This window comes from Corvus cornix, chromosome 2 (assembly GCF_000738735.6).
Source record: "Corvus cornix cornix isolate S_Up_H32 chromosome 2, ASM73873v5, whole genome shotgun sequence".
In the NCBI taxonomy this organism is placed as follows: Eukaryota; Metazoa; Chordata; class Aves; order Passeriformes; family Corvidae; genus Corvus; species Corvus cornix.
The window spans coordinates 66,217,478-66,240,472 of record NC_046333.1 but is presented as its reverse complement, the minus strand read 5'-3'; the positions used below and the strand labels follow the sequence as shown (position 1 = coordinate 66,240,472).

General features: G+C 37.8%; 1 long non-coding RNA gene across 1 annotated transcript; it reads right to left on the bottom strand.

Moving 5' to 3' along the window:
* On the bottom strand, positions 1-22,099 carry LOC120409770. Its single transcript, XR_005601570.1, has 3 exons — positions 21,136-22,099; positions 1,739-1,778; positions 1-205 (listed from the first exon to the last, which is right to left on the bottom strand). It is a non-coding gene; the product is annotated as an uncharacterized LOC120409770 (long non-coding RNA).
* Between the last annotated feature and the right edge of the window lie 896 nt (positions 22,100-22,995).

Genomic DNA, 22,995 nt, shown 5'->3' with positions numbered 1-22,995 from the left:
TTGGATATTACAGACATTTTTTCACTGAAGGGGTGGTCAGACACTGAAACAGGCTGCCCAGGGAAGTGGTGGTATCACCATCCTTGGAAACGTTCAAAAGATGCGTGGATGTGGCACTTGGAGATATGGTTTAGTAGTCAACATGCTGGGTGCTGGGTTAATGTTGGACTTGATAGTCTTTTCCAACTTTAGCAATTCTATGATTCTGGAAAAGAGATGGAGATTACTGTTGTAAAAGATGCTACAAAACATACAAACATTAGAAGCCTTTTCAACTGAAAAGCTAGAATAAGATACAACTTCTTTGAGACAAAAATATTTTCACTTTTGAGACCACTTAAGTCTACATCTATAGCAACTGGCTCACAAGTCAGCCACAATGTGTTATGGTGAATGGGGTGACATCAGACTGGTGAGCTGTCACTAGAGGGGTTCCCATTAAGCCCCATCCTCAGCCCTGTGCTCTTCAAATGACTTGGACGCAGGACTGGAAGGGACACTGAGCAAGTTTACAGATGATACAAAACTGGGAGGAGCTCTTGACTCCCTTGAAGGCATAGAGGCCCTGCTCACAGACTTTGACAAACTAGAGATGGGCAATCACCAACAGGAAAGATCAACAAGGGAAAGTGCTGGATTCTGCATCTGGGACAGGACAACCCTGATGTACGGACAGACTGGGGAATGAGAGGCTGGAGAGCAGACCCATGAAAAGGGACGTGGGGGTCCTGGTCAGTGGCAAGTTGAACATGAGCCAGCAGTGCCCTGGCAGCCAGGAGGGGCAGCCGTGTCCTGGGGACATCAGGCACAGCACCTCTAGCTGGGCAAGGCAGGGGATTGTCTCCCTCTGCTCTGCACTGGGGTGGCCTCACCTCGAGTGCTTGGGGCAGTTTCGGGTGCCACAATATGAGAAAGACATTAAACTACTAGAGGGCATCCAAAGGAGGGCTACAAAGATGGTGAAGGGCCTTGAAGGGAAGCAATATGAGGAGCAGCTGAGGTCACTTGGTCTGTTCAGCTTGGAGAAGAGGAAACTGAGGGGAGACCTCATTGTGGTCTATGACTTCCTTATGAGGGGAAGAGGAGGGGCAGACATGGATCTCTTTTCTCTAGTGACCAGTGACAGGCCCTGAGGGAATGGCCTGAAGTTGTGTCAGGGGAGGCTTAGGTTGGATTTTAGAAAAAGGTTCTTCCCCCAGAGGGTGGTTGGACAATGAAACAGGCTCCCCAGGGCAGTGGTCACAGCACCAAGCCTGACAGAGTTCAAGAAGATTTTGGGCATGTGGTATGGCTCTTGGGGACAGTGATATGCAGGGTCAGGAGCTGGATTTGATGATCCTTGTGGATCCCTTCCAACTCAGCATATTCTTTGATTCTGTGATTCAGTGATTCAGTAACAAGTGGGACTGCTGGACACTCTGAAATCCATAATATATACACACAAATTTCACATTATACAGTTCATACAGTGAACATGTATATATTGAATCTCATTTGAGACTGAGATAATATAGACGTGAATTTATTTTGGATCACAGCTGATTATATGTACCTTAAAACCCCAGCATAGTGAAATAATCTCTCCTTGAGCTGCCCTAGGTTGGATAAACATGGGTTTGGCACTGTTACCCCCTGACTGTAAGAGCTGCGTGGTGAGGAGGGAGGGACGAACCAATCTTGCAAGATTGCACAAGATTATGGAGGGGAGAGAAGATCCCAGGACACAGATTGCACCTACCACACTTTTTGTGATCATCATCCAGTGGCTGTCCCTTAACCTGGGAGGAGAGAGAGAAAATGGAGAGGATATTTTTTTCTGTTTTTGACTAAGCAGTTTGCTTGTACATTGTGTGGTAGCAGGGAACAATGCCCATAGATCACTTGACCAGAAAGAAGTTTTTACACTATTGCCCTTGAAATCCTTATTTTTGTTATCCACAGGGCTTATGACTTCACTCCCTTTCTCCTCCATCCCCTTCCCTTCCAGCTCCCAGTAGCAGGGGAGGTTGGGCCAGCCCGCTCCTGGCCCCAGAGAGGAGGTGGCAGAAGGCTGGCCTTATTTACCTTAGCCGTTTCCCCGTGTAATCTGGGTAATCGTGTGGCTAATCGGCGACGCGGAGGAGCCCCCCACGCCGCAATTCACAATGCCAACCTATTCATATTTCATACAATAGGGCATTTAAGTCATCCCAAGCCTTGCCAAGGCAATTGCGCTCCCTTTGTTCTGATGTTTTCGGCAGGGGTGTCCGGCTCTACTCCCTCTTTCACACCAGCATATGTCCCAACTCTTGCCTGCTGCAGCTGGACAAGGGTGGTTGTTTTTGTTTTGTTCTTCAAAACCAATGAATTGATTATGGCGGTGTGAAATGTGGGTTAAAACAGTGCCCACATGTATGCATACATTAGCCATTTGCTACATTGCAACTTCACAGCAAGGTGACCGACGAGGCAACAGTGCTCGTGCTCTTCCATTTTGAATGGGCAATCTGTTAAGCATAAAAGGAAATAATAAATAAAAGACTGGCTGAACATATTGTTTGAAAAATGGCTCACCGTGCTATATCAAAGTGAAATTAAAAGTACCTCTACCCCAATGTACTGCAACTGTAAAGAAAGATCAACTCTGGTTTGTAACAGAAGATTACAGGGTTCACATGTATGGATATAGAATATTAAATACAGACCACATTTTTGCAATAAAGATATTCACCTTTATATACTGCCTATCTCACATTCAGCATGTAGTGAACTCAACAGCCTTATAAATTATACGATCTGATCCCATCTTTGAACAAAAAAGCCCACAGTAAACTCCTGCAGTTCAGTATTTACCTCTCATAAGGGTGTGTTGACAGTGGATAGGAATTGGCAAGGAGACACTGCCTTAATCTCCTAGGCTGGACCATCAGCTCTCTTTCATCCCTGGCTGTTAATGGCAAAAAGTCAATTCTCTCCAGAAACTCTTTTACAGCTTGTACAAAACAGGTCTTGTGGCTCCATTTCTCTCCCAAGGTGTAAAGAAGTGACACATCATAGCAACTGCATCAAAATTAATACTACAAGCTTAGGCTAAGGTCTGCCACAGAAATGACTTTTTTGGTTTTATGAATAACCCTAAATGTATTATAAAGTAATTTAGGTAATTAAAAAAAAATGTCATATGACACGCTAGAAGATCTCATTCATTCCTAGTTCAAGTTCATGATACTTCATGGATGTATTACTGGTGCTGAAACGTGTCAGTCATGACTTTTCTCATAAATGCCTGAGCCATGTTCCTTGGCTTGTGTTCAGCATAGGGAAGTTTACACCTGTGCTCTGTATTACAATCAATTTTCATTTTTTACTCCTAAAATTGGGGAAGAAACCAGTTTTGAGCCAATTTTCCACAGAAAGCTAAGCTTTCTAGGAAGAGTTAATTAATTAGCACATGTGCAATATTTTACAGTCTTATAAATAGTACTGTATGGTGTAAAGTACACAATAGGAAAAATATGTACAGCATGGTCAGCTAGTTTTTTGAGTGCTTAACTGTAAAATTAGAAACCAGAAAATTCAAAATCTTGAGGGAAACAGAAGGCATGACACAGACATATTTAAAATTTTATTTTGATTATCAAAGAAGTTACAATACCTTGTTTCAAAATACAACTTTTTAATGTTAGAATCTTGAAACCCCTTTATTTCCCACTCACACACACACACACACACAAATCACAAAATAATTTAAACAAATAAATTTTCTCAAGACTAATCTTTCAAGACAAAATCTGGCACTAGAATGTGCAGCAGCAATCTATCCATACATCTCCCACTGAAGTCAAGCAGATTTTGTTCAAATTGCTAGCAGTAGAATTTATACCACTTGAAAATGATCCTAATACAGCTAAATTTTCAAATGGTTACCTCCCCCTGCACCCAAACAGCAGGGACACAGCAACAGCAATATAAATGTGCTAATCCCAGCACGATGTATTCCCACATCTCCCTGTATCAAATCATTCTAAAGGGTTTTCAATATACAAGTTAATTAGCTACAATGAAGCAGCAGAGTAACATCAAATGAAGACCGGGGTTTAAAATACCAGAATTGGCCTGTTGTACCCTTTTCTCCATCTTTAATATCAACATATTCTTTCGAAATGGGTTACAGATATGGTTCAAGTATAATTTAACAAGAGACAGGTGGCATTTAATGAACAGGATTATTTTGATTATACGTGAAACATAGCAGACATTTTAAAATATGTATTTCCAGCAACATCTACTAGAACACCATTTCATCTCAAAATGCTGCTGCCACACAGTATCTATCTATCTATCTCTATCTATCCACTTGTAATGGGGAGCAAGAAGGTGACACCATTTTTTTGCTGAACACATGACATTATACTCTAATTACATACTCTGTTTCTCATTTTTTAAAACAATCAGTGCATGGAAAAGCAGTTGTGTACATTCTAAAGACATAAAAAATTAAATCTCTGTAAAACTAATTGCACAAAATTAAAATTATGCAAACACAAATATCTGCAACATACAACTTGCAGAGATAAGTAAAAAGCAACACAGGAGAGTAAACTTATTTACCTAAGAAATATCTACGACTTTCAGAAAACACCAAGATGCATGTTTCGGATTTAACTAAGAAAATAAAAAACCCTAATTAATTAAATTAAGGTCCTGATCCTGACAGGAAATGGAAGTCAATTAGAGTTTATCCATGTGAATCTCATAGCTGGAGTGGGACGGAACACTCCCTTTTGCTGTCTGTCAAGGATGAAACTCATCTTGTAACCCCGCCACTTCATTAGCACCTTTCCAGCACATTATCTTTGCCCTAATCCTTCTGTCACTTTGGGGATTCAGGGTCATTAGAGCATTGAAGGGCCGATGTTATTGTCGTGGAGGTGTGAATTGATCACTAAGATGACAACTGGTGACAAGTATACTTTATTAGTCTGCTACTTTGCTTCTTAATTGCTACTGATTAGCCTGTCTGTTAAAAAGGAAATTTGGACTCCTTCTGCCATTGCCAAAGATTACAATGATTTCTAATAGGACCACTCCCCCTAAAGGAGCCCATTTGGACACAGTATATTTGCCCTACTCAATGGAAGTATTTATCTGAGTAAAATCAACAAGGTAGGGCCTGGGCCCTTTAACCCACCCATTATATTTTGTTTAGCTTTTGATTGAGAGAATTTCTCTGTTAAAAAAAAAATCAAGTACTTCTGATTGCTTTGATTCCTTTCCAAAGTAATGAATAAGATAATCTTTTTTTTTTCCAAAAGTCCCATTCTAGACATGGCTGTGCTTACTACTTGAATGGATTTCCCAGAGGAAGAGCTGGCTCTCCAAATGTCATATTGCATTTCAGCTACACATTAAGACAAAACAAGAACATAAAAAACCCCAAAAAACCTGAAAAAAACCAAACCCAAACGTCTGCATCTTGCCAGATTTCACATGCTTCAAGTCTTAATTGCTGTTGACCACAAGAATTACACTTATAATTCAGTTTTACAGAACTCCCTGTTTAAAAAACGTTTAAACAAGAAAAGGGGAAAAAAAAAAAAAGAAAAAACTTTTCAAACTAGAAAACTAGCCAGGATAGTAAACAAATCTTAATGCAACATAAATGTACTATCATACTTGCTCAACAGTGACAACCTTTGGATTATCAGTGATTTTGTTTCAAACCTGGGGGAGCATTTCTATTACACATCATTCTTAGTAGCAAGGAAAAATGAATGCAGAACTCTAAAAACTCTCTGTTCTCTTTTTTGACGTTGATTAAAAAATAACAAGGACAACGAAAAGAAAGCAACTCCCAAATCTCCTATTCCTACTCCTAAACCCACATAAAAATCGGTCTCTGTCTTAACACTCCCTTCCAAAATCCAGTGCTAAACCTAAATCAGCAAAAAATAAAAACTTTAACAAATGTCTAATCTTGGATTTTGTACTAGAGACATTATAATATGAATCTAGGTGCTCAGGATGGATATTCGACCTTCCTGAGTCATCTGAATTGTTCCAGGTTATTTTACAGAATCAGTATTTCACATCCTAATTTTCAAGGATGACACATCTTCCAAGAAAAGAAATTGCTACATAAAATGCAGATTGGCTCTTTGACTTTAATTATGGTCAAAAGAAAACTTCAAACAGCTTGTGTAATAATCTGATCCCTCCCTTCCTCTTCTAACCATGCCTACATAGAGCTTTTGCAGAAGCACTTGGTTTGCTTATTAAAAAAACTTGAAGATGATGGGAACCTTTAATTAATTTTTTATTTTATTTCACTAGAGAAAAATAACAAATACCTATAGTGTTAGTTGTCCAAGAGTAGCTTTACATGCATGGTCCTGTTCAAGAAAAACAAAAGTACTTTCATTTTATCTCCACAGGTTCATACAAAGCACATCTGCTCCTGACTAGAGTGTTGTTTGGTCCCTTCTTCAAAAAGAGAACCCGATATTGGTATTTGGATGGAAGTCCCTGTAGACTCCATTTTAGACTGTACCTACTTCAACTTCACTAGTTTGGGTTTAAATATTTTAATTTAACTAACAAATAACCCATAAGTGGTCAACGCAATTTCAGTCTCAGTGACTCACCTTAGTTTTCCTTAACCAGTACCTTAACAGCTTGGCTTACCTGAAGCAAATGGGCCTGTGTGGAAATAATCCCCACACCAACTGCAAGAGCTATGGGGTTGATGAAAAAGAGGTTTGGAAGACAGAACATTTCTGTGAAGTAAATGGGAGAAAGTGAGCACTGCCGAGGTTGCCCCTGAAACCAGTGTCAGTGCTTGCTTTACACAACCTGCCCTAACAAATGTAACCGTAGGAAATACCTGTTACCTGGCAGCATTTCTGGAAACAATCACACCTGGATATTCATGCCTGAAGATGGGTGCTAAGAAACAGAAGACACAGTAAGGGCATTGAGACAGACTGGTGCAGGGAGATGCGGCTGAGATATTTCCTTACCATCGCCATGCTGATGACTCAAAATTTGGTTCCCACAGAACATAATTACCTTCCTGCAACACAAAACCAGTGAGCAGCTCTTCCTGGAAGGAGAGTGGCTGAATAACCATAATCTGCTCGTTATGATTTAGGTAAATCATAAGGTCATGTAGATTTTTGGTTTAAAAAAAAAATAAAAATTCAGGTAAGTAATCCCTGCTTGTCTGAACAGCTTAGGGATTTGAGATCCTTCTATTTTACATTAGAAAACATGGACTCTCTGTCAGACAGCCTTTATGCTTTAGTGGAATTAAGTGTCAGACAGCAATTTCTGTGTTTTAGCCACTCCATGTTGTTGAGTTCTTCGCCCCAGAACTCCTCAAATGTCAGAGTAGTATTGTCCTCTTGTGGAAATTTCCACTCTACTGAAATTTAAAAAGTACACAACTATCTCTATTGAAAAAAAAAAACCCCAACAAAACATATATATATATGTATTCCAAGTCAGTAAAAAAATTCACAGAAATATCTTTAAGGAAATTTCTCTCAAAGAAGGTAGACCTTACATGATGTAGGAAAACAATAGCCCAGAAAAAAAGATGCTGAACACCCTGGAGAGGGGAAACTCAGTGTACTGCAGTGGCTAACTGTCCTACCTTGATGTCCCAGACAGGATGGCATTGTGGAGAAGCAAATAGGTGATACTAACGCTACATCTGGTAATGAGAAAAGTGCTACTGGAATATACTTTGATGTCCATACATAAAAAAATGGGTCAAGTAATCGGAAAAATTTAGAAGAATCACACAAATAAAGGACTGAAAAATAAGACAAAAAATGGGAGAAGACTGTAAATTTCTCCTGGAGGAAAAGATCTAATATCAAAAGGGAAATTAAGACCTCCCAGCTAAAAATTGGGAATAGTTGTACTTTGAGCTGCAGGAGGGCATATATTTTTCAGGAGGGTATATATTCCTTTGCAATGACTGAGAAGAGACTGTTCAATAACAGCTGATCCACTCTCACAGGCAGAGCTGACCAATTTTCTGAGAGACTTGCTCTTTTCAAGCAGAGCATCAGCAGATGATAACGCACCAGAGCCAGCTCCGGGGTCCCTGTGGCAGAGGCCACAGGCTGATGACAGCAGAGATCAGATCTAGACATAGCATCTCTATATGAAATATCCTTAATACTACAGATTTTCTTCCACTGGCTGAATAATTCTGGGGTTTCTTCCCTCCCATATTCTTGGCTCCCCAGCCCATTGTTCCAGTGTATAGCAACCAGGCACAATGCAGCTAGTACATATCCAAGGCCCTGTCACGAACAACCTTACTAAAAGAGCCTAAGGATGCCACAGCACACGTTCACTAAGAAATGGATGTTGTCTTTTCTTAAAAAATACACTGATATTATGCATGGGTGTTAGCAGGACTTCTAGTTCAAGAAATGGCTGTTTGGATAGGTAAAACACATGAAGTCCTGGTCAGATTGATAGATTAGCTCAGACCTGTGGCATTTGGATTAAAGCAGTATAGAAATGAATCTTATATTTGACATTTAAAACACTTTCAAAGGGAACCTTTTCCACTGCCTGCACTTTCTTAAATCACAGCAGAAAGAACGGCCATGGCAGAACAGTGTGAGAAATTACTATCCAACTGCTTCTCTGTTTTCCCCTGTTATGACTGAAGACATTAGTCCCTGAATCATTTTACATCCTGGCATTATGTGCAACAACACTGTGTGTAATAAACAGACAATGTAACAGAAAGAAAATTTGAAAATTCATTTCTCCTTTCTTTCGGACAACATCTAGATCATATATGTGGGTTGTGGCAGCTCCAGTTGAAAGAGAAAAAAGAAAGAAAGAAAGGGTGCTTTTGGGGGGGCATGACTAAAAACTTTAGATTTATGTAGTCTGACTCCCATTTCCCGCATGACCTTGGCAAAGTCACTTATTGTAACATTTTCAGAAATGGATGCTATTTCCTCAGGCTTTCATTCTCCTTCTCATCTCCAGAGTATATGACTGTTTTGCATGTACAACCAATAGCAAAAGTAAAAGTCTCAAGGGACTTTATGGAGTCTCTGGATCTTGATCCTTTCAGGGCTTCAGAGCTGTTTGATGTAACACACATATAGCATGATTTGTTAGCTGTTCCAGGACCGCTCCCACAAAACTTTGGGTTTATGGACTGCCAGAGTTTTCGAAGCCCAGTTTGAGACAGCTAAATCAGCCAGATTAAGTCAGTGAGAGGCATAGTGGTTCTAAAATATCATATCTTTTCCCAGCTAATTTCTTCCTACCACATGACATGAAGGATTTAATGACTGAAGGACACAAAACTGAAAAGTAAGTGTTCATCTCTCCCTTATTTCTCAGCTCTCAAATCAGGGCTCTAGCTATTTTTGAATGGTTGAGGCAGAAGAAAGGAGACAACCACTGAATAAGTTGAAGACCTTCATACTTGGAGGAAGTGAAGGGATATGTTTTATGCATATGCTTTATACATGAAGGGCTTTGTATATTTGCTAGAAACTTGCATTGATTCATAAGAAACATTCTCTCAAACCCAGATATTAAGGTTAAATTGGTAACTGCAATCTCACTCTCCTGCAGGGTTAAATAAATAGTACATACTTTAGGACTGAAAGAATCGATCAGAAAGGAAGGACTATATCAGACTATAAATACACACAGACTGAAGTTCTGCTAATCTGCCTAATTAACTATTGTAGGATATTTAAGTACAGTGTGTATGTCCTCTTTATTGTCACCAATCACTCTCCTGCTCATATTCAAGCTGAGGTGGGCTACCAACCTTCACAATCATCAGAAATCACATTTTGGTGAATATTCAGGCAAGTCTGGCTGAGCACAGGAAGTTGAAGTGCCCTAACAGGGCTTGGAAAAACATCAAACTCTCTGCTGGTGTTCATCCCACTAGTTTTAGAAATTCTCTTATTCTTATCTCAGGACAGTTCCATTGATGCCACTTAGGGTTCTCACTGAACTTCATTTTACTGTGCCCATAGGAAATGTCATTTCTCATTGCCATGGCTTTAACTTTTATTTCCACTTTCTTCCTTTCATTTGTGTGCACATCAAGCATTCACTAGCTAACATTTATTCTCTTCTACTTATTTTCTTTTTTTTCAGGAATATATGTAAGCATGTTATCACTTAAATGCTCTACATAGTTCTTGTTAGAGGTTCTATTAAGTTAAAACTATGTCAAGGTGAAGATATACCTTGCTTTATATGCCAGGTCATAAAAACATCTTAGCTTTTCTGAATATTCTGGACTGAAGGTTTTCTCATAAAAGTTCTGATGAACCTATTCTTTAGTTCCTTTGAACAGCTCTAACCACCAGCAGCAGGACAGGGGACTGTCTGCCACTCTTACCAGCAAAACTCCACGGGGAAATAATCAGCAAAGAAAGGAAAGTGCACACATTTGTTTCAGTAGTTAAACCAAAAAGATCTGCAGTGAAAGTCCTCTGTACAGCTGACTATAATATTGCACACCTGTAGTGAAATACTGGCAAGTAACTGCATCAGTCACTGCTTTCACTGCCTTTTACACTGGAAAAATCCAGTTGTACCAAGATTAGCCAATAAAAGTAATTAAAGCAGATGAGTAAACCATAATACAGGCACAAAATACATAAAATTAAACTAAAACATTGGAAGGGGGAAAAAAAACAACACCTGGAAAAAACCAGGAACCAACAAAACCAAGATATTAATAGGATCAAAAGAACCACCTGCGGTATTCACTTGAGATTCCCTCAAAATATGATGAAAGATGTCACTGTTTGTTAAAAGAAAAACCAAAAAGGTACTTGATTCCAATAGCTTTCTTAACTGCAACCTTCTAATATTTTGGAAACAAAGAAACTGCAGTACACTAACTGTTTGCGATGAATGCGAACACAAACTTTTTAACACCTCAGTAAATACTTGAGAGAGAGCATTACTCTAATATCTGTAAATCAGGGCACCTCAAATTAACCCCACATTCGTTAAAAAGCTTGCTGATTTTATGTTTTTGTTATCATTCTGATAGAACCCTGAGAACAAAAGTGCTTAACAATTCCAGTCAAATAGGATCAGGGCATTAATTCTTGTTTGGATGCAAGAGCAACATAAATCTTCTGTTCCAGGCTAACAATTTAAAGAGTGCACAGCACATTATGTTAAATAAAGTATTAACACTGAGTTAAGGACTCTTATTAAGGGACTTTGAGAGTTCTGGCTCACATTACCTTACACCATTTTTTTAAATAACCTTATTCCAGCTTTTAAATCCCATAATTATTCCGTAACAGTTTTGTCAGAAAACTCCAGTTGCTAACCATAGATAGCTGTATATAACCCCTTCAGTTAAATTCTTATTCATATTAGCAACCTGACCCACATTAATGACTTTTACATTTCAATATATATATGACTTTGTAATTGCAAGATGATTAAATAAAGTGCACTTGATAATCTAAATTTCTGTGGTTTTTGAAACAAACTGCTGAAATAGGGAAGAAACAAATCAACTTTATTTGTGCATGCATGTGTATGCTTCCACATGTATACACACACTTTAATACATACTTGTGGTGTGTCTTCACTCAGTCATTTAGCAGAATGACTTCTTCCCAGTCACTTTCAAAGTCTGTCGATCAACTATCTGAGGCTCTTCTGTCATGAGGTCTATTCCCAATTTCAGTGGATGTGCTAGATCTGCTGTTGTGCAGACACGCATGCTAGACATTGCACAGAACTAATTGAGATCTTTAGATGCTGAGAGTGCAAGAATTCCTTAGCAGTGAGGCTGATGTGGTAGCAGGAGGGAATGGTGGGCGATGCATTCATGAACTTATACATTGGATCGTACATCCGGTCAGACAGGCCATACCCATCACTTGTTCTGAGCAGAAGAGACACTGCTGCCCTAATTGCCTTGCTCCAAGATGTTTTTCACAGCCTCCTTTAACAGAGTTTTGTTTTCCCTCAGTGACACCTGTGATCTCTTTGACTCAAAGAGGCAGGATTGTGCATGTCCAACATATCTAGAGGGCATATGACAACTGTATTTGTTTATACAAATACTTATCGACAGAGAAAGAGCTCTCCAATAGTACAGATAATTGATGTTTAGCTAGAAATTGGAGAAAGCTTTGGAAATTTTTCCAATTGCTAAATATTCAGATGGTCTAAAGTCAGCAGTATGGAACAAATCTAGCCAAAATAACTTTATGTTACAGTAGCTGTTAGAGATGGCAAATAACAACTTTGAAAAAGCAGGTCTCTTACTGTCTCTACTTTTTGGCCCTTCAGTACAAGAAAGACAGGGCCAAACTGGAGAGAGTCTTGCTGAAGAGCATTTGCATGGGCTAAAGATTGGAGCTCTACATAGGAGTTGGACTGGACGCCTCCAAAAGTTCATTCCAGCCACCATTATTCTATTACTGTGATAGTCTTTCCAGCACATCTCTTCATTAGAAATTATTTGAAATATAACAGGAATAATTAAGGAGATAAAAAGGTCCCAGGGATTATTCTGGTCTATTCCATTTCCACCTTTTCCTTAGCCAGATATTCCATCTGACATAACTCCATAAAGCTTTAAGATAGCTAAGAATGTAGCACCCAACCCTATTGGATTTAAGTACATTTGTCACAGAAATTGATTGGAACAATTACCTGAATAAATAGATATAACATATCTTTTAGTGCCATAAAAGTGACATGACTGCAGGTAAATCATATGAATAATTACAACCAGGAGCCCAGGTTTTCCAATCACTTTCCATACATACTTTGAATTGCAGGGCCTTCTGGTGTCTAATTTACCTCTTTTTGTAGAGAAATTAAAGAACAGATTTACCGTGATGGTCAAGCTGCAAGGTACCAGTTAATTAACGGGAAAAATAAAATAAACGACACTTTTAAGAAACATTGAATTTTGCTTCATCTTTGTTACTTCTCACAAGTATTGGTACAAACACAGTGTCAAGAGAATGAATTTTTATGTCTGCAGCTGAGATTAATTCATTCATGAAATGAAAATAATTTTGTGAAACAAATAAACCTTTCTTCAGGCAGAAGTGAAAGCAGCTTATAAAACCTTACCCAATCAGAGAAAATAAGAAAACTGCGTGATTGAGATAACTGTTCTGATAGATTGTATGAACTATTTAATTTTCAAAGGAACTTTCCAAGCAGAGAATCTGTGGGAAAATCAAATATGAACATTGTTTACATGACATGTAATTGAAATTTTTTCATTTAACATTTTAGACATAAAATTCCATTTTAGAAAAAAATGATCAATTCTATTGGAATGGTCTGTTATCAATTTAAAACAAAAGCTAAAATGGTCAAGAAAAATAAGTGGAACAAAGACAATGTAAAATTTTTCCCCATTTTAGTACGCAGCTCAGTCAGCTTTAGAGCTGGGAAGATTCCGAAAATGTCTGGATATACTTTTAAATACAGGTAAAGAAACTGTTTTCATGGAAATTTATCTGACTTCCCAACCAGCTCTGCATTTCACAGAAACGTTTAAGTTTCTACAAAGTAAAATTTGCACTGAAGAGGCTAAATATTACTGAGAAAAAGAGGACTACATTTTCTGAAAATAATAGCCTGTTATTATGGACACATCATCCATCTAAATAATTTACCAAAGCTGTTCTGTCTCTTACATCCTGTAATAATTTAATTTTTGATTTCGGATTTTTGATCTCAACAATTTTTCTTTATATTAGCATAAGTGTGTGTATTTGTGTCTTGCTCACTCTCTTTTCGTATATTTCTATAAACTAGAGGAACATACCTGAGACAAACTCCAATAGATAAGAAAACTTGGTGTGACAGTTTTGACTGACCTTTTCTTTCTCCCATTTTAGCTTGTTTTATTTTTGATTAACATAATTATTTCCCAATTCACCATAATTATTTTTGACCCTGTGTTTTCTAACAATTTTGGAAAGGTCTGAACTGTACAAGTCATGACTCTATGAACATGAGCATGTTCTATTGTACAGGGTGGTGTCTAACAGATGGTTTGGGAAACATCAGGGTAGCGTTTTTGCACCTTTCCTGTTTCAGCTGAAAATTATTATTGTGAAATGTAGCTGAACCTCTGCTTTGAAGACCCCAAGGGAGAGCATGCAAATTTTTATTTCAGAGCTCCGTCCCAGCTTGGCCAAGAAATCCTGAAGTGTGCCCCATCACTGCTGATTCTGTTCCCTCTGAACCGGATCCTCCTCTAGTTGTGTTGAAAGTCCCAGCTGTGAGCAAATCCATTTAGAAATGCCAGGGGAAGTAAAAGACAAAAAAGGGTTTCTGCATTTGTCTGGTCATTATTTCACCAGACTATGAACTAATGTTACTGATTCAAAATGCTTTCTGACAGTTTATATAAACATGCAATGTCTGGTGGAGTACCTAAGGATTGTCAGCCTGGAAAAGTAGTGAGGATTCACTCTCTGGGTCACTAACTCCAGCTTCCACCCACATTCATGTCAGGCCCTCAGCTTCTGGATGAAATCAGAGCAAGTTGCCAAGAACAACACACGAGAGATAGCTACATGTTTTCCAGCCTCAGGAAAAATCTAGTTCAGATGGGTACACTCTGAAATTCGGACCACAGTGTAGATCTGTTCTTTTTTTTTTCTGGTCTCTGCCTGTGTGAAACACGTGAAGAATTCAGACTCTTACATTTGCCAAAACAATGCTAATATCAAGTCAAACATGAACAACTTAAAATAAACATCACTGAATCTTGGTCTAAACTGGAAAAAAATCCCCAAACAAGTAAAAACCAGTAAGACTAGCCATAAAGCAGATGGATAGAGTTACTTGAGCAGTGTAATGTCACTGATACTTACAATACTAATCACAAAGATTATGGAGCTCCTTTAGTTTCCAGAATTTATTCATTAGACCCACGAATTCTCTTTATTTTCATATGCCAAACACTAGTCCTTGGAGTCAGGGAACTTATTTATTTATATAGACTTCTACAGACTTATAGTGGAGTTCTTCCTGTCGGCTGAATTCTACATGTTAGTTTGAGAGACCAAAACACTCATATGCCGTGGAACCCCAAGGAGATGAACGAAGATGTCCTTCCCAGACCCTTCCAGTCACCGACAGATTTGACAATGACACAGAGGTAACAACACTTCAATTAAGTTCCCTTTAGCTATGTGGAGTTGAAACTACTGTTTAAAAAAAAGATAAATAGGCAGGAGTGGAGAAGAAAGAAACAGTGCTTTTTTTTGCTGAGATAGGAATTTTCCAAACATTTGCATTTCTGTGTATCAACAGACACATCCATGTAGTTTCCCTCTTTGTCAAATAATGTCACATAATGTTCTCAGCTTGGGTCACTTGCTAATACAGGAAGAGAAGGGCTGGGTCTTTCTGAGAGTGTGTTCATTCGAAAAGGTGTTTATTCTGTATATTACTTCAGTTTTCCACTGGGGATGGTTTTGTTCTCAGCATTCCTCTCCCTGAACCAATTTGGAATCAATGCCTGATCTTCTGCCTCTCTTGCAGCTTGCTTTCAGAGTGTTCTCCTTAAGGAAATTATGCATGGAAATTCTTTTTTAGGAGCTTTCACTGAAACCACAAGTCTGTAGCTGAAATGTATACTACCGAAAAATTTTGCCCAAAGCTTTGTCTTGGCTATATAACAAAATTATAGGTGTGGACCAATTTTTGAATTAGCATGAAAACTGCTTTTATGTGCATATGAGAAAGGCCTTTTGAAACATCTTGCCAAAGGCTTTTTTGTCTTCTGGTTGTTATAAGAAAACATGGTTGCCCAAAAGAAAAACCTGATCATGGTTCCACCTTAATCAGATTCACGATCGTGTCCTAATGCAATTTGTCCTAATCCATTTCTAAGGAAGACAACCATTTAAGATTTGGAAAGACGTGTGGGAATAAATATGGCTATATGGAAATCCCCTGAGTCCTTTATTTACTATATTTTGCCAGTTCATAAAAAAACCTAATTACATTTCAGAGAAGAAGCCATTATAAATGCGATGTATATTCTAATACAAAACTCCTCTACCCGGGTGTCCTGCAATCAAACTGTGCTCAGTTTGCAGTCTCACAGTGCATTTTATATCTCTGTGGCTGGTTTTAGAATAATGATGCCATGCTTAACACACTATAATACTGATCTAACATTTCAGCTGAAAGTGGTGCTATGTTTGTTTTGTTTGGGAAAAGAATGCCTTCTGCTTAGTGTGGTAGCAAATTGCCCTTACAGCGAAAGAGATAATTACTTGATACTCATGGAATAAATTAATTAATACCTGTGCAAATATCTGTACATTCATCCATACACAAACCCCTGTATATTTATTTAATTAAAATTATATGCTCCAGAGAATGAAGAGACAGTTCAGCGTGTTCAGGAATATGTTTAGACATACCTACCCCACCCCATGCACATCAGGAAGAAAACACTTAAGAGAAGATTTAGCTTTCTACATATGAGTTGTCCCATTGGAATTGTGTGAATAAAGTTAACCATAACTGTTTTGAGAACTGGGGTCCTAAAATAATACAGAGGAGTTCCAAATGCAAAAAGGTCTAGGTTTGTTTGCGCTGAAATTCTTTCATGTACTATTTCCATCCGTACACACACATTAAAATATTATAAATGTTATTGTTAAGAAAAATTTTGCCATAAACATTACTGACTATAATAAATGCCATAAACCTGGGGCAAGTCAGCAGTGTAAATAATCAGAGTCTTTCTATTTACCCATTTGTAGTAAGTAGGAGATCATGTAACTCATGAAATTATAATTATCCAACATTTAATCATTTGTTTTTTACTTGAAAAGTTTGGGAAAGAATGTTTTCCTTTTGCACACTTGCATCTGTGGATGATCATTTGTTCTCCAGCTGGTGAAAACTGAGGTCCTAATTCAAAGCTTATCATCTGCGATAACATTTTTATCAGGTGACTGGTTTCACGTACTGGAAAAATCGTGCTAATGAAGAAACTATGGTTTTACGTGGACCCAATAAAGGTCTTTTTTTTGTTTGTTTGCCTGATGAAAAATAGCCCTCCCTTGAAGTCAAAGTTTTGTTTTACACAGGACTGCAAGATAGAAAAAATTGACTCAGTTCCAACCTGGAGCTAAACCTAAAATAGTGGAAAGAATAGTGAAGGAAAATTCCATTACTTGTTCAAAACACATTGATCTTATTTTGTGCAGCTATAATGTTAAATAAGACAAATGGGAAGAAAATAAACTGAAAAGCTGACAAAAATTAAAAATCTTTTTGAATCCCAGAATATCAAAGCAATATTTCAATATGAAATTATTTTTAAGATTTTCTGAATAAAAGCCATATTGGAAAGAGTTTCAATTTTTATAAATCAGCATATTGAAAAGCAAAGTTTCCTCAAAGTGTCTAAAAAAATAGAAAATTAAGTCCTTCTTCATAAGATAGAATGTTAGGTTTTCCTTTTATTTTTAAACACACAGAAGTGAAATATATCCCTTTAATGTTCTAATGATTCTCTATGCAGTGTGCCATAAGACTGAAAAAAAATTGATGTACCCCTTGAAATCTTTTAGGTGCTGTCAGTATGAATTTTGACATTCAGAAAACTTCATGCCTTAGCAGTATCAACAGTCAAGAGACTCAAGAAAAACTTTGGGTGTGAAAAAGGTGTGTTATAAGAGGAACTTTACTGGTAAAACAAAAGGACTAAGATTAGATGCCTCCTGATGCATAAGCAGAATTTGAAGTAATTTGTAATAACTGTGGGAACTTTAGTTTCCAAGAAAATACAATCTCCAACACATTTACAGTTGAATAGAAAGGGAGACACAATACATTTTTGTTTCAGTACACTGCACTAGTAAATCTCCAAACTGAAGTCCTAATTAATGTATGCACGAAACATTGCAGCAACTAAATCCGTCTCCTTTCAAATTACTACATACACAAAATGGAGAGTGCTCTCCTTTGCTTTTTGTTGCTCTTATCACCTTGGTTTGTTGTGGGATTTCTTTTTTTTTTTTTTTTCCTACATTGGACCTTGCTTTTATTTGAAGAATTATTTTTCCCTGTGTATTTGGTTTCAGTGTTTGGCATATGTTTCTTATGCACGTATCACACCATGTGTAGGCCTGGACACCATCATTGGTCTAGACAATAACACCTTGTACTCATATGAGAAACTTTGGCAAAGTTTGACATATGGCAAACTTTGTACTCATATGACAAAAAGCAACTTTTTAATGTTGAAGAATATTAGAACTAGTACAGAATTGCTGTGTTCTGAGCTGACAGGCAATGAGCATTCAAAAGTAACAAATCCAATCGGAGAGGAAAATAAGCATATTTAACTTGAGACATTTTGGAAAGAAAGGTTGTCAAAAAATGGACATTCAACACTTTCTGAAATACTACCTTCTTTGCACTTGATACCAAAAAAAGGCCCAGGTAACCAAAAATCTTTTTTTTTTATATTTATTTTTAGTATTTAATTTTAGATTTATTAAATCTGAAAGTTGCAGACATAGTTTTTGCAAGCTCAGCATGCTCAACAAGTAACTTTGAGTACCTTTAACAAGACAAGACTGATTTTCCTATTGGGAAGATTAATTTCTCATTGCTGTTGTTGTATAAGTACAGGCCTGTTTTCCTTTGTAATAAATAAAGCTGAAGTCAACACATGTAACCACCGGTATAATACGTGCATGTTGTGAAACTTGCCCTGACTCAAATCTGTTTAATGGTTTTCCACTGAAAATTCAACATCTGCCAACACCACACAAATCTTGATAACTGATGTCATCATGAACCCATTAAGCCTTGGTTTTTAACATGTTAGGAAAACAAAGGGTTTATGGAAGACTGCTAACAGAGGGCTAAATCCTGGAGCCCTTATTCAACAGTAGGAATTGTTCTTTAAGTAAGGTGTGAGTAAGAACATCTTAAGCCTGGCAGAATGTAAGCAAGCTCTTGTTCCACATTAAATTTAATTAACAAAGCCATTCATGAAAATGACACCATAAGATATGAAACCTGTCACTGCAAATCAGCTTTCGTCACTGAGGCTGATTTGGGAATGCATGTCCTGCCACACCAGCTACTAGCTTTGATGTGTCACGGGTGTGATACTGCAGCAAGGAAAAGTCATTTAAATAGAGGGGGAGCTTTGGAGTAGTTAGGCATTTTCCCCTAAGGATCTGAAACTTCTCAGCAGAGGCCATCCAGAGATACACATTGAATAAGAAGGTCCTCATACTAAAATATCAAAATACACCTGCAGGATCCCTGTAGCTGTAGCTAAGGGAAAAGCTGTGTAGTGTTGAAAGAGTAAGGAGAATCTATCCAGATAGAGGAGGAATCCCATGTTATCTCTAACATCCATACACCTGCAAAACTGATAGTGCCTATCCAGCAGTTTGTTTCCTGGGCACAGAGGTGGTTAATCAAAGTTACAGCATAAGACCTGTGGGGGAGGGAAAGTAATTTAATTAATGTGCCAGCTATCCTTGCCAAAGCTTTCACCAAGATTAGGTTCAGATTGTAAAGAAATCTCCGAGAGAAGGATAATTCTCAACACCTGCGGGGACTTTTATTAGCTGCCTGCACAGAATAGAAAACCTTATGTTAAAGTATTTTGTCTCTGCTCTACCAAACTGACCTCACATGCTTTTATCTGGCCATAACCATAAGCAGATTTTAAAGCAGGCTACAGACGAGATTGCTAATGGGCGAGTGCTCTGTGACAAATCAACTTGAATAAAGTAACCTGTGGATGGAAGCAATCATATAAAGCTGTTCAAAAGGGGATGCCATCAAAACAAGGGGAGGTTTGGGTGCACAGAGGAGGAAGAAAGTGAGGGAGATCACTAGGATCTTTAACACATCCAGGGGAGGCATCTACCTAATGCAGCGTTATGCTAGATCCAGGTCCAGACCACCAGGGCAGAACCTTGGCTTTGTTAAGGTGAATAGAAAAATACCTGCAAACCTCTGGATCTTTTTCTCCTGACAAAATTTCAGCAGTGTTTTTTGTTTGTTTGTTTTGGAGTTTCTGGTTTGTGTTTGTTTGTCTATTGTTGCTTTGGGAGATTTTGTTTGTTTCTTTCTTTTTTTTTCCAGAGGCAGTTAATTCTACAACATTGCAGAATAAGGTTCAAAAGTTGAATGCACAGCCACAATGCTTCTAAGGAAACAAAACCTCAGTAAACACCTGATGTGTTTAGAAACATATTGCAATAAGTCTAGGAAATTATTATGTTTTGGTACTGCATAATGTAACTCCTCACTAAAAGAAATTCAAGTGAATTTAAGGAGTATTTTTCCATATTTGGTTGTGAAATCATTTGTTTTCATCTGAAAGGAACAGTTACCACTGTCTGGTGGAGGCTTATGAAATTGTTATTCACTCTTGATACAGCGATATGTATTTTCAGCACATATAAACACAGACACGTGCATGGACACGTGCAACGCAATTTCTGCAAAGATTTGTGGCAGGAAAACGTGAATTCTTAAATGTTCATCATTCCAAACACTTTTAAAAGTCTTTCTTTAATCTGTTTTATCCATTTAAATTTTATTTTTCTGTGGTTCAAAACACTCCTACCTTTTTTCTAGATAGAAGAACAGCAAGAGGGCTCTGATTTCCATTCTTTTAGTGCTAACAAAATGAAAGTACTGGCAATTATAAAAAACATCTGTGACTTTGGAAAATATAGTAAAAATCTTTAGATTTTTCCAGAAATAATCTTGAAACATTGCCATAGGCTTTGGTGGTTGTACTTTCTGGTTGCATTTTCTTGCTCCTGTCTCAGTTGTACCAAAATTCTTTAAAATAAAATGTTAATGACCATTCACAGCCCAGTAATATCAGGTCAGATCCTCCCCTCTTCACTCAGGCTAACCAGCATCTCATTCTGCAAGAGGCTTAGTCACCTAAATGAGTGATTATGATGATAATGAGTAAATGCCATGCATATCAGAAAACTGCAGTGACTATAAACTTTAACTCATTTCTCCTTTCATTTTTTCCTAGCAAACATTGCAAAAACAGTGAGTCACCCCAAGTATTGATTGCCCTTTACTTGAGGTGGGGTAATTTATGACACTTACCACTTACTGTGCAGGTGTTGCATTCTATAAAGAGCTGCAGGAGGTAAGGAGAGCAGAATTGTGACGGAGCCCTGCCACTTGCACACATTTGCAGAGGAGTTGCAGAATCAGATGCTCATGTCATGATCCTAAACTTCAGGAGGAAATGTCCTCCCACAGCTTCTGAGAGTATTTCCCACTGATCTAACAGCTCACAGGCCAAAGAAATTCCTGGGCAAATAAAATATATGAGTTCAGAGCTGATACTGCTTTTAACTTTCAGAAAGATGAATGCAGTCTTAGTTTCAACTAACTGTGCACGCTTTAAACACTATAAATCTCTAACATTATTAGTTTTTGCAAAGCAGATAATGCAAAAAAACCAAATGCAGTGAGATATTCCTAAAGGTGTTCATGCTTGTCCAGCAAGGTAAAATTGCTGGTAGGGGTCTGAGCCACAAGAAAAAGAGCATTCCAGCACTCTCCACAATCCATATTCAAGATTATGGCCTTCTCCTGCCATTATGTTACAACTTACAATCTTTTTAAACCTATCCCTAGGATTTTACTTTGAAAACAATTCTGTGTATGTATATGAAAGAGTACAACTATTAATCACCTTTTTAAAGACTGTACTTAATGACTAACACATCATTTTCAGTACAATAAGTATCAAAGACAGCTGTGCAGATATCTGTTAGCATTGCTGATACACGTTTCTCTAGATAAGACCTAACTGTTCATCTTATTATAGACGATGGAACTTGAAATGATGCAGGGAGCTGTAAAACGTAACACACTTTGTGTTCTGTGGAATTTGCTTGGGCCCCAGCCCTAAAGAGTACATTCATCAGAGTTTTACACCTGACTAGTTCCACCAGTTGAGAGAGGGTTACTCATGCGTATCATGTTAAATGTGAAAATAAGTGCCTGCAGGATTTTAAGGAGCAACACAGGCACTGAAAAGACAGCATAATCTTGATGGGCAAATCACAGGAATATTCCTCTACCAAAAAAAAAAAAAAAAAAAAAAAGTGAGCCTGCTGTAATAGCTTCGTCAGTGCAAATTTGGCAAACAGAACCATGGAGGTTGACTGCAGTTTTTCCACTGTAAGCCTGACCTCTAACTCATTAACCTCCCACTAAAACAGTATTCACCTCATATTCAGTTATTCAAAGAACTCAAAGGAAAAGAAAACTGGAATGAAGTTTTATTCCACTTCCCTGGAAAAAGGGCAAGCCATGCCATATGTGTAAAATTTCATAAACACTAGAAAAAGATTAACAAAGAAACTATGAATGAATTATTGAATGTATTCATATAGCACCTGGATTTTATAATTTTTTAGTCCACATTAATACCATTGGATGGTAACTCTATTTTCATATTTCATTGTTCTCACATAAATTTAAACCAATCCTCCTGAACACCAAAATTGCAAAGGTTCAAGACCAATGATAAGACATGTTCATTATTTCCCTGGGTACTCACCACCTGTCCCATTGCTAACCCTGCACTCCCCAATATTTCAAGGTATTTCTGCAAACCCCACAATTACACCAAAATCACTTTTAAAGCATTTCCTAGAACCTGAGTTGATGAACAGCTGTTAGTTTAGGAAGTCTTAATGGGAGCTACTTCACCAAATACTAACATTGCTTTCTATTTCATGGGATTGTGCAGAATTCAAGACAACCTAAGACTTATCCCATGGTGGTTGTTTTTGCATGGGTTTATCAGTCTGTCTAATTAAAGACAGTTCTATAAATAAAACATCAGGCCTTTTTTATTCTTCCTGTTATTACCCTCATTAAGATAGGATAAGAGCACAGAAAGGTCATAGTATGTGAAAAATTGTGAAGCATTAAATTAGATCCCTT